Genomic DNA, 13162 nt, shown 5'->3' with positions numbered 1-13162 from the left:
GTCTTTTGCACATTTTCTAATTGGATTTTTACTGTTAAGTTTTAAGAATGATTAATATATTCTAGATATGAGTCTATTGTCAGATATTTGACATACAACTGTTTTTCCCCATCAGTAGCTTCTCTATTCATCTTCTTAATAGGGTCCTTCACAGAGCAAAAGTATTTTATTTTGACAAAGTCAAACTTATTTAGTTTTTCTTTTATGAGTTAAGCTTTTGGTGTCATTTCTACAAACTACTCACCAAGTTCTAGGTTCCAAAGATTTTCTCCTAGATTTTTTCCAAACTTTTCAGTTTTACAGTTTACATTTAAGTCTTTGATCCATTTTGTTATTTCTTGAATAAGGTATAATAAGGTTTAAGTTGACACTTTGGGGTTGCTGTTCTCGTTTGTTTTGCCTCTGGATAACCAATTGCTTCAGCACCATGATAAAATCCTATCCTTCCATGCGTTTGCACTTTTTTTATGGGGCTTCTTTCTGGGTTCTCTATTCTGTCCATTGATCAATATATCTCTCCCTTTGCCAAAATCACAGTTTTTATTATTATACTTATGTAATAAGTCTTGAAATTGAGTAAAGTGATTCCTCCTACTTTATTCTTCTTTTTTCAAAATTATTTTAGCTATTCTAATTTCTTTGTGTTTCATATAAACTTCAGAATAATCTTGTTGATGGCTACAAAATCTCTTGCCAGACTTATGAGAACAGTATTAAACTGTATATCAGTTTGAGGAAAATTGACATCTTTACTGTGTTGAGTATTCCAAACCACAAACACAGTATTTAGATCCATTTCTGTAGAATTTCTTTGATATCTTTCAATCACTGTTTTGTAGTTTTCAGCATAAAAGTCCTGGGGTATGTTTGTTTTGTTTACACCTAAGGTTTGTTTTGTTTACACCTTAGGTTTATACCTAAGTAGTTCATCTTATTTGAGTGATTATCAATGTCACTGTATTTTAAATTTCAGTTTCCAAATATAATGGCAAAATTTTTAAAAGCAACTTTAGTGAAATTATTAAATAGAACAATTATAATCTTCATCAGAAGAAAAAAATATAAAATAATGGTGAGATATGAATGATGTATACAATGATATGTAGGTATGTAAATATACTACTGTAAGATTCCAACCTGTTTGGTAGTGCTTCCATAGAAGAAAAGTACCAGAATGAAGAACACTGGAATTTCTTACTTGATAAAAGTATTTCAAAGCTATGGGGAAAGAATTCAATTAATCTTGTTAGGACAACAAACCATCTGGAATAAGATTGTACCTGTACCTCATCCATAATAAAAAAGAATTTTATATCAGTTCAGTTTTTGAAGTTTTTAAGTAAATTATTGTTCTTAAAGTGAATAATGTAAAATATTAGTATTTAGGTGGAATGTGCCTAATATTCAAGGCAGAAACAATAAAGTTAATGACTGATAAATTTCATTATTGAAAACTAAATGCAAATGTAAAAAAGCCACAAAAATACCATTTTGACTTATTAGAAAAGTTTAAAAAGAATAATCATTATCTATGGTTGGTATAGGTTTGGGCAACTATTCCTGGCCATAACCATCTCCAACTTTGGGAGGCTACTGGGTATCAAAATATAAATGGACTTTTAACCTGCCAAGTCTATTTCTAAGATTATATACAAACATAATTGTCCAAAGATCTATAAACATTGTTTCAGTTTATGATTCAGAAAAAAATTTTTAATTAATTTTTAAAAGAGACAGTTTCACTGGATCATGTAGAATATTACACATGAATAATTAAGGCATGCTCCCATTCTTGTGAAAATTACATGCATATTCTAAAGTCTAAAACCAAAATGAAAAAAACAACAACAAAACCCATGTTACAATACACAGCAGCAAAGTACAGAATGTGTAACTGAAGACATGGCAAGAGTCACTCCCTATGTACTTATTAATTTTCCTATTGGGAATAATGTAGAGAGGCTGCACCCTCAAAGAACATAAATCTACAAATGTTGTAAAGAAATTTTGTTTTAATCTGCTTTTTATTTCCCCAGGATTTCCCAGTTGACTATCATTTTAACAGCACCATATACAAAATCAAATTTTATTAAAAATCAAAATCTATTCCAGAGTTATCAATTTTCACATTTTACAAAATCATCATTAACATCACTACTAAATGAATACTTGGGTGAGCTCGGTTTTCAAAAAAAGATTCTGAATTATTTTTTAGTTTTCATAATAAATAAGAATTTTATTAAAGAGAAATATTTTCTTCCAACAAATCATAATAATGGATACCTTTAAAAGATTCTGAATTATAACAACACTGAGTAGTAAAATAGCAACACAAGTCACCAGATCAGTCACAGAATTGTCAAAGCCATACAAAACATTTACAGGATACAGGCAAGCAATGAACTGAAGTTTTGAGTGCTAGTTAAAGGGACCAAATATAGTAACAACATAGCCCCCATTTTACTATTCAAGAGTGTTTTGAAATTCTGATTCCTGACAATTTTTAAAAGATTAAGAGAACTACCTACAACTTTCAAACATTTATTCTTATTATTTTAAATTTGAGTGAATCCTGATTTAAATTCCATAAAATGTGACAGCACTATATTACAGAGGTAATCCTTGCTTTCTCAGGATTTTGGGTTTTTTTTTCAATATTAGGAGAAGTTTATTGAATAAAAACTTGCTTTCTTTATACAAAAAAATACACAGTCTCAAAGCGCTAAGAAATGTAAATATCCAAGTTATAGCTAACAGGTGGCAAGTCAACATCCAGGGTTGACAGAATGCTTGAAGGGGCCTGCTAGAGTGGACTCCCACATCAGAGAAGGCATCAATTAAATATCAGTCTCCCAACAACACAACTGAAATTTCAGTTATGATAGCATAGTAACTGTGAGTAACTGCATAAAGTACAGACTTCTGTAAAAAATAATATTTTGTGTACTCTATGTATCTTTAAAAATACACAAATATTTTTTTAAAAAAATAAAAAATAACCACTTACTGTTCCTTGCATAGACAAAAGAAGGGTTTTCCTAGAAAATAAGCTGTATTAACTTGAACTGTCTTAACTAGTACTAAATGCAGCACTGTACTTCAGCACCCATTTTGGTTCTGTTTAAGACTTGAATATGTCAGTACATCTGTGTCCTCTGGTTTCTCTGTCCTTTTTTCAAGGCCACTTGGTATAATCTTCTGATGTGAGTTCAACAAAAGCCTCACCACTCCATCTGCCTTCCCTGGTGCAGATGAAATGAAAGCCTGACGCTCCATCTTGAATTTAGCAGTTGGAGAGGAAATTCTGCACATCCTCAATAGAGCAAGGCCAGGGCAAGCCACGGAGCTTGACCACGAATCCTTCGCCTCCCTCGGGACCCAGCATCATGGAGACTTGACAGGGCAGGTGTCAACCAGCTCAGTGTGCAGGTTCCTGTGGCTGAAAAGAAAGAGAAAACTACCTTACAAACTTTTCCATTTAATAATGGAAATTTAATAAGAAGAAATAATAAACACTATTTTCCTCATTTACAGGTGGGGAAGGTAAGTTTGAGTGATATTAAACAAAGGCCTTAAAGAAGACATTTTAGGGAAGCAGATGTGGCTCAAGAAGTTGGGCGACCACCAAACACACCAGAGGTCCCGGGTTCTGTTCCCCATACCTCCTAAGAAGACAAGTACACAGTGAATAGACACAGAGAGCAGACAGCGAGCGCAAACAATGCAATGGAGAGAGAAATAAATAAATGAAAATAAATCTTTAAGAAAAAAAAAAGACATTTTAGAGCTGAGATTTAATTCCAGGTCTCCCTGATTCCAAAGCTTGTACAACCATTCTTACCCCACCCCCAAGAACTACCTAACACTTCTCATAGATGTGCACAATTAAACAGAATCAAAGTGACTTTCAGAGCACATACTGCAGTCCCCTCTCTGACAAAAATTCATAGAAATGACAAAAGATATTTTAAAAATATAAATGGGTATCATAGCTGGAAAATGAGAAAGGTCACCCTCAATGTACATAAAATTTTGAAGAATTCAGATAGGATGACCATAGGGTTAGACCCATCACCCAGAACGCTGTAGGAGATGACAGTTGAAAAGCTGCGAGAAGCTCCATGGGCGGTCCGAGCCCTGAGGCTCCCTCCTCCCTGAGCCTGGAGAGGCAGCTGTCTGCTCACTCGCAGGCTGAGGGTGGCCAATGAGGCAGCGGCAGTGGCCCCCTCTCCCCCAGCAGCCAGGCACCTTGGGAGTCCCATGCCATTACACTGCCCCCTGGCACCCCACACCCCACTGAATGTCCCATCCTGCTATTCAACAACCCAGGTAATGACTGCAAACTCATGGAGTTAATAATTAGAATATAGGTCACCAGAAAAGAGAATGAGGTTAGAGAATGAAAGTTGAGGTTTAATCTGCACAGAATTGCTAAAAAGTTTTTGTAAATCTTTGGAAATGTGCAGAAATGGTGAAAGCACATCATAGCATTTGTGTAACTAGCGGTGTTAATATGGGTATGATAGTGGTTGAAAGAGAAAGTCTAAGGTCATATACATTACTAGAAAGAAAGCTAAAAAAAGTAACACAGGACTGTGTTGCGTAGCAAAACCTCATGTGAAATAGGAGTATGGGTTAACATTGCGTATATATCACTATTTTTCTTTGAAACAGAACAAATATATATTAATATTACAAGATGTTAATAGAGGCGGTGGACTTGGCCCAGTGGGTAGGGCATCCATCTACCACATGGGAGGTCCTCGGTTCAAACCCCGGGCCTCCTTGACCCATGTGGAGCTGGCCCACATGCAGTGCTGATGTGCACAAAGAGTGCCCTGCCACGCAGGGGTGTCCCCCATGTAGGGGAGCCCCATGCGCAAGGAGTGCGCCCCAAAGGAGAGCCGCCCAGCATGAAAGAAAGTACAGCCTGCCCAAGAATGGTGCCGCACACACAGAGAGCTGACACAACAGGATGATGCAACAACAAGAAACACAGATTCTCATGCCGCTGACAACAGAAGCAGACAAAGAAGACGACACAGCAAAATAGACACAGAGAACAGACAACCAGGGTGGGGAGGGGGAGGGGAGAGAAATAAATAAAAAAAAATAAATCTTAAAAAAAAAAAAAGATGTTACTAGACAAAAATACAACCAATGCCAACTATGGGCAATAGTGTATACTAATATACTTAAAATTTTCCATTAAGGGTAAAAAAGAAAAAAAAAAAAAGGATGCAAAATGTTAATAGGGGAAGTGGATGTGGCTCAAGTGATTGGGCTCTCACCTACCACATGGGAAGTCCCAGGTTTGGTTTGCGGTGCCTCCTGAAAAAGGCGAGCTAGTGTGATGGGCAGGCACAGTGAGCTGATGCAACAAGATGATTCAACAATGAGACACAAAGAGGAAAGACAATGAGAGACACCACAAACCAGGGAAGTGAGATGGCTCCAACAACTGAGTGCCTCTGTCCCACGTGGGAGATGCCAAGTTCGGTTCTGGTGCCTCCTAAAGAGAAGAGGAGGAGACAAAGAGCACACAGCAAAGAGACACAGAAGCAGACAGCGAGCGTAAACAATGAGGGGGAATAAAGAAATAAAATAGTGTGTAGTAATCTATTAACAATCTTCTATTAAGGGTAAAAAGAAAAAAAGGTACTACAAATTGTTTGACTCCATCTATACAAAATATAAATACAAATAAATTAGAGAGATGGAAACAGAATAGCAGCTATGTACGGCAGGGGATGGAAAGAGAGATTAAGGGGTAGAGTTTTTGGTTTGTCTGTTTTTTATTATTATTATTGGAATAATGAAAACACTCTAATATTGATTGAAGTGATGAATGCACAACTCTGTGATCACAAGAAATACCACTGACTATACATTTTGGATGGATTGTATGCTTTATGAATATGTATCAGTAAAATTGATTAAAAATAATTCGGGGAGCCAACGTGGCTCAGTGGTTGAGTGCTGGCTTCCTACAAATGAGGTCCCAGGTTTAAACCCCAGCCCCAGTACCTCAAAAGTAAATTTGAAAATTAAAAATAAAAATAATTTAGTAGATGAAGGCCATCAGTGCACCAATTTTCTTTCTTTTTTTCTTTTGAGGTAGCAGGGATTGAACCTGAGACTTCATATGTGGGAAGTGGATGCTCAACCACTTGAGCCACATCTGCTCCCCTGGACATGGCCTCTTCTTCCTATTCTATTTTCTTGGTTGTTTTTAACCCCTTGAAAGTAAATTTTTAAATATATTAAAGTAATGAATTAATTCCATAGAAAGATAAAAAAAGAAGAAGAAAACAGGTAAATAGAGGACTTGGAGTCAGTGGCAGGACTTTCCAGTCAAGAAATGCAAGCACAACATCCGAGGAAAACCAGCACCCCAAAGGGCGGCTGCCAATCAGAAGGACAAGAGCTAACACCGAAAACACGTAGCCAGTACAGAAAAATGGGGATTTTGAAAGATGTTTACCTGACATAGCCAAAGAAATGAGAGACAAGACATCTATAAAAGGAGAAATGCCTATTATGAAAAAGAACGAATTAGGGGGAGCGGATGTGGCTTAAGTGGTTGAGCGCCTGCCCAGGTTGGATCCCCAGTACCTCCTAAAACAATAACAAAAAGCAAACAAATGGAGGAGGGAAAAAAAACCTCTGGGGAGCTGGTATAGATTAGTGGTTGAGCACTGGCTTCCCACATATGAGGTTATCAATCCCCAGCCCGGTTAACTCAAAAAAAAAAAAAAAAAAAAATAGGAGTCTGAGATGTTAAAAAGGTCAAAATACGAAAAAAAAATTTAGATAATATTAACGAAATAGCAAAGAAGAAGAAAATTTGAAGCATAAGACAGTGAGCTGGAAGATCTGGTCAATGTTCCAGAATGCAGTGCGAAAGAAGAGTAAGCATGAGTTATAGTTTTAAGGGACTGAGCTAGGTTTCTAGTGGCCAACTACTAAATGTTTTAGAAGCAGAGAGAAGAGAATGCACTGGGGCAGTACTTTAATAGTAAGATAATTTCTCCAAACTGGAGAAAAAATATGATCCCCTGGATTATATGTACTATTATATTAAAACAGGAGACTATTGAACATAGTAGGAATATACAAGTCAGGTTAAGACAAGGGTGCTTTCTTGTTAGGTTTATATTCATTCCATATATTATCATCAAAAAATTTTTTGATAATTTTATTCTTCTGTGATAGTCTTAATTATAATTGTTAAGTATAATAAAACTTGCAGTTAATAATACTTGCTTCCATATTTTATGTTAGGAGGAATATTTTCACAGAATATAATTGGTGATGGAAGTTGAATTTCACCTTGATCAAACCTTTTCAATTTTTACCTACGGTCTAGGACTTTTTATCATGTCATAATTAACAGAACCAATAAAATAATGTGCCTTGTGGACAGGAGCAACCACCTGCTTTACCCTTTTAAGAAATTTTGGTTAAGGTGAAAATGAATGACGACTACAACAGGACTTTTGGGCAGCTCTAGAAAGGAACCACGATTTCAACCTATTCTCAACTGTAAATGGATATAACTTTCTGATAAAAACATAACAATAAAATAGAAAGGAACCAAAATAAGGCAGCAACAATTTTTCCGGGAATCCAAGAGAGCAATGGCTTCCATCTGCTAAGGGAATGTAATTTGGATCCTAAAATTCTCAATTAGAAAAAAAAAAAATTAAGTATAAGGCCTATAAACGCAGATTTATTTCAACCCATGAGCACTACTTGAAAGAATCATTAGATGATGTAAAGTACCAAAACTGAAAACTGATTCTAAGGGCGCTCAAGGCTGGGGGCGGCGCGGGCTGAGTGGGCGTTGCCAGGCTCCCTGCCGCCCCCGTCAGCCCCGCGCCCCCGCTGCCCCTGCGCCCCCGCCGCCCCGCGCCCCCGCCGCCCCGTGCCCCGCCAGCCCCCGCGCCCCCGCCGCCCCGCCGCCCCGCGCCCCGCCAGCCCACGCGCCCCGCGGTCCCGCGCGCCCCGCCAGCCCCGCGGGAGGCCCGGAGCGTGCGCGGCGGCGGGGCTTCCCGGCGGTGCCGGCCTCGTGGCGCCGCCCGCCCTGCCGCCGCGGTGCTGCGGCCCTAAGATTTACCGAGCCCTGCTCCTAACACTCCCTGTGGAACTGAAAGCCTCCCTGGCCGCGGGGCGGGGGCTGGCCTGAGCACTGAGCCTTCGCCGGAGCCGGGTTGGTGCGGCAGCTGGCTCCCTCCCCGGCCGGCCCGGGGCACACTGGCCAGCGCCCGGGGGCGTTCGTGCCCGCGGAGGCCTGGACACTCCCGAGCCTGGACACTCCGGCTGGCGCCCCGCGTGGGCGTTCCGTCTGGAGCACGGCTGGTGGAAGGCCCCTCCGGCCGCGCTGTTAAAGTACGATTCCTTTGGTGATTTTGTTCAGGTGTCGGGCACGCCGGGCAAAAGGGCCCTGGGGGGAGGAGGTGGCGCAAAGGGTGGCGCGCCTGCTTCCCACCTGGAAGGTGCGATTCAGGCCCCGGTGCCTCCAAGAACAAAAGGAGCAAAGCAATGAGGGAAACAACTCAGAAGAGCCCCTGTGGCTGGGGGGTGGGGGGGGTGGGGTGGTTGTTCGAGGTCCGAGGCTCAATCCCCAGCTCCGGGGTCTCAAAAAAGAAAGGGGTGGGGGCACTGGTTTGAGTTTGAATCCCCTGCTACTTGACAACCCTGCAGAATTATATGTGGAGGGCACAGGAGATCTTTACAAATGACCTAGGAAATAAAGAACCCAAGTGTTTGATAGAGACACTGCGGAATGGTTAGGAGCCTGGGCTGTTTCACAGGAAAGGGACCTTCTTGGGTCCCATTCACCGGATGGGAAGTACTGGGTGATGGCACAGCTGATCTTACTCGTGGCCGTGCCCCAGTGGGACGCACTGGCGTCTGTTCTGTGCGCACCAGCCAGCTTGCGGCTCAAGTTTCACCTCATCTCTTCTTTTTTCCTAGGAGGTCACGCTCAGCACCGAGCTGCACCCTGTCCACTCATCTCATTTCTTAGATGTGGGTAGCAAGACTCGAGCAATCTGCATGGCAGAAACGGAGGCAAAACAAGCACAAAAGGACGTTCCTTTGAGTAGCTATTTTCCTTCATTTGATTCATGAGTTTTTTCTTGGAGGTCTTTCAAGTGGAAGTTTAGTCTCAAATTCATGGTCAGGTTCTTAAAAATGAAATTCAGCTACAAGAATGTTTATTTTTACCTAATCTAATATCATAAAGATTTGTTTTTGTATTATTAAGAAGCACGTTTTGTTGCCTTCGGGGGACTGTTACTTGTAAATACGTGAGGATATTCCACGTCCCTGTCCCCCGTGGCCTCTCATCCGTCTGCTCACTGTTCACGGTAGTTGTCTGCTCCCTTTCTCTCCTTTAGGAGGCACCCGCGGGAAGGCATGTGGGAGCCAGACACGCAACTGCTTCAGCCACATCTGCACCCCAAGGATATTTTAATGAAATAAATGTAATTCTGGAAAAATGAGGTTAGAAAGAGGGACTCACCTAGATAACTGCTAATTCTTCCTGGTCGACTAATTCTTCCTGGGGGAAAATGGGAACAAAAATAGGTTGAGAGGATATTTGATTGGAAGAACTGCAAACTTACTGATGTGGAGAAAGTGGCCACAGTAGTTGCTGAGGGCAGGGAGATGAAAGAAGAGATGTGATGTGGGGGCATTTTCAGGACTTGGAGTTGTCCTGAATGATATGGCAGGGTCAGATGCTAGATTTTATATCCTGCCATAACCCACTGGATGGACTGGGAGAGAGGGTGAACTACAGGGTAAACTATTATCTATGTGGCGCAGCAGTGCCCCAAAATGTGTTGGCGGTGTGCGATGAGTGTGCCACAATGATGAGGGAGGTTGTTGGTGCGGGAGGAGTGGGGTGTGGGGGATACAGAACATTTTTTTCATTCCCCCACCCCCAGCCCGGGAAGCCCGGTGCGCGAAGAACAAGCCCGCAGGGCCCGCGCCCTCCCCGCCCCCCTGCCGCCCACCCCCCCAGGGCCCGCGCCCTCCCTGCCCCTCTGCTGCCCACCCTCCAGGACCCGGGCTCCCTTCCCGCCTCCCCACGCACCTCCCACTTCGCGCCTGCCTGTTCCCACTGCCGGACCCCTTCCCCGCGGTCCCGCTGAAAGGCCGCCTCCGCGAACCCGGACCTCCCCCAACCTCGGCCCTCCCCCAACCTCGGTCCTCCCCCAGCCTCGGCCCTCTCCAGCCTGGCTGGGGCGGCCACGCGGCCCGGCGCGCACGCGCACATGGGAGGGCGGGGCCGCGCGCTCGGCGCGGGCCCGTGGGCTGGTCCCGCGACGCCACCGTGCCGCCGCGGCCAGCCCCAGGCAGCGCCGCGTGGGCGGCCCCTCCAGGGGGCAAAGCAAGTTTAGCGCCCGGCGCGGTTAGCCACGAACGATCTTGGCCCTTTAACACGCTCCTCGCTCTTATATTTCTCAATGTAACATTTTTTTGTGATGTGTGTATCTTTAAAAAAATACAATTTACAGAAATGATGGGGTGGGGGTGGGGAGTGGGGTATATGGGAACCTCATGGTTTTTGTATGTTTTTTAATGTAACGTTCTTTGTGCTCTATTAACTTTCATTTTAAAAGTGTGAAAGAAAAACTGGAAACGTTTTTTCACCTTAGGTAAAATGAACTGCTGGAGACGAGTCAGACGTGCTGTGTAACTTGCGTTCCCTCTGAGCGCTAGGTCCTTTAGAGGTAAAGAGGAAAGGCAGGCCACCTCGGCCCTGAGTGGCTGTCAGCCACGGGGAGGCCAGCTGCGATCGCGGCCCCGAGGGCGCCGGCCGGCCCTGGGCAGGAGGAGCGCTGCCCCGAGCCAGGCGGGAGGCGGGAACCCCAGCAGGAGCCTGCTAGGCCCTGAGGAGGGAAGCAGGGTCCTTAGGCACCGTGTGTCACAGACCTGCTGAGAACTTCGGTGGGTTTTTGTTTTTTGTTTTTAAATCCAACTTGGCTTTGTTCCTTCGGTTATAAGATACTACTTAATATCAAAACCTGTAAATGTAGGAATAAAATGGCATCTAATTACTTTCCTGAAAGGGATTCCTCCAGATAATGTGAATGTTACGGATAGCATTAAAAATAGGGCTTGTTGTTTCTTTTTTTTTTTTTTTTAACATAAACTCAGTTCACTTCCAATATTTTTCTACCTCAATAGGAGGATTATTCATATGGAGATGTGTGCCAAACACTTGGGAGATACTGAGATAAATAAGTTCCTATCCTATTTTAACACCTTTCTCTCCCCCTTTGTCTGAATATTGGCTTTCCAGCGTAGGCCACCTTTCTTTCTCCTAGTTTAGGTTATGTTTGGCAGAACTTTGCCATATTATGATCTTTCAAATCATTTTTCCCCTTTCCTAGTGTAGCAGTTTGATATAGTTAAGAATTCCAAAAATAGGTATTGGATTATGTTTGCATTCTGATCTGTACCTGTGCAAAACTGAGTTATGATTAGGGAGTTGAGATAAAAAGCATGGCAAAGAACAGAGTTGGGGGTTTCTTAATGTTGGGATTTTGATGTTGGAGTTTGATGCTGAAGTCTAGTGTAAGAGCCCCATGGAAAGAGACAGAGCCGTTTGCCTGATAGTCCACAGCTGTCCTTGTGGAGGGACGCAAAGCCTAGAGAGCCTTATAATCTACAGCTGTCCTTGTGGAGCAAACAGGAGCTGAGCCAGAGGAACCCAGGAAGCCTGGACCCTTGCAGACGTGGCAGCCATCTTGCTCCAACACGTGACAGTAGACTTTGGTGAGGGAAGTAACTTATGCTTTATGGCCTGGTATCTGTAAGCTCCTACCCCAGATAAATACTTTATAAAACCAATTTCTGGTATTTTGCATCAGCACCCCTTTGGCTGACTAATACACCTAGCATCGACCCCCTCTCCATTCCAGGTTACACTGTGAATTTTCCTCATCATTCTTATAGTTGGGAGTCTGTTTTCCAGACTTCAAGAATTCACATTTGTTTTTTAATGCTTGGATCATATATAAATGCAGTTAAGAAAGTAAATCTGCCAACAGGAATTCCTGTCCTGTATACGAAGAGTGTTTATAAATGTAGTTGTGCCACTGATCAAGTGCTATGATCTTGAGTCTCGTCTGTGCCTTAATTTTCTTTTCAGTAAATGGGAATCTGTCTTTCCACCTTCATAGCATTTGCACACTTTAAACATTATTGGATTTTAAGGCTGGATAGATTGGGTAGCCAACATGAAAACTGTTAACTCTCAGGTTTTTGCACTTAGGATCACCAAAATAAATCATTTAGAATCATTAAAATGTGCTGTAAATTTATAATGACTTTAAATTGTTTTATTCTCTACTATACATTTTTAAACCAATGAAATTTTTTAAAAACCTGATTCTAAAAGGAAGACATGGCATTAAACAACAGTGATGCCATAAATGTAAAAAAAAAGATATTGACAAGTCTAAAATATAGATTTTTAAAAATAAAATTCCAAAACTAAGATTGCAAATAATTTCCACATGGAAGCTATCAAATAGAATGTAGAGCAGGCATGTGTGTAATATGAGACCTAGTAATCCTGCTGCTGTGAATGTGCCCAAGAGGAATTCTCACAAGTGAAAGGCAGGAGGCAGATAAAAGAGCATCAATTAAAAGTGGTAGACAGAGAAAGAATCAATTAGAAGCAGTCTGAATGGAATGAATACACATAGAGCAACATAAGTGACAAAAGAACAAAAAACCACCAGTAGAATCTTGGTTATGTTCATTACAAATAAGTGGTCATAAAAAATTATAACTAGATGGGAAGCAGTTGTGGCTCAACTGATAGAGCATCTGCCTACCATATAGAGGGTCCAGGGTTCGATACCCAGGGCCTCCTGACTCATGTGGTGAGCTGGCCCATGTGCAGTGCTGTCACATGCAAGGAGTGCCATGCCAAGCAGGGGTGTCCACCACGTAGGGGTGCCCCATGCGCAAGGACTGCATCCCTCCAGGAGAGCCACTCCACGTAAAAAAAGCATAGCCCACTCAGGAGTGGCACCACACACACGGAGAATTGACGCAGCAAGATGATACAACAAAAAAAGTGACAGTTTCCCAGTGCCACATGACAAGATGCAAGTGGACACAGAAGAACACACAG

The 13162-nt window shown here is 42.3% G+C and overlaps 1 long non-coding RNA gene across 1 annotated transcript; it reads right to left on the bottom strand.

Moving 5' to 3' along the window:
• Positions 1 to 2065: 2065 nt before the first annotated feature.
• Positions 2066 to 10236, bottom strand: LOC131278780 (uncharacterized). Its single transcript, XR_009186214.2, has 3 exons — positions 10106 to 10236; positions 9530 to 9568; positions 2066 to 3439 (listed from the first exon to the last, which is right to left on the bottom strand). It is a non-coding gene; the product is annotated as an uncharacterized lncRNA (long non-coding RNA).
• Between the last annotated feature and the right edge of the window lie 2926 nt (positions 10237 to 13162).

This window comes from Dasypus novemcinctus, chromosome 6, assembly GCF_030445035.2.
Source record: "Dasypus novemcinctus isolate mDasNov1 chromosome 6, mDasNov1.1.hap2, whole genome shotgun sequence".
In the NCBI taxonomy this organism is placed as follows: Eukaryota; Metazoa; Chordata; class Mammalia; order Cingulata; family Dasypodidae; genus Dasypus; species Dasypus novemcinctus.
This window is presented reverse-complemented; position numbering and strand designations above follow the sequence as displayed.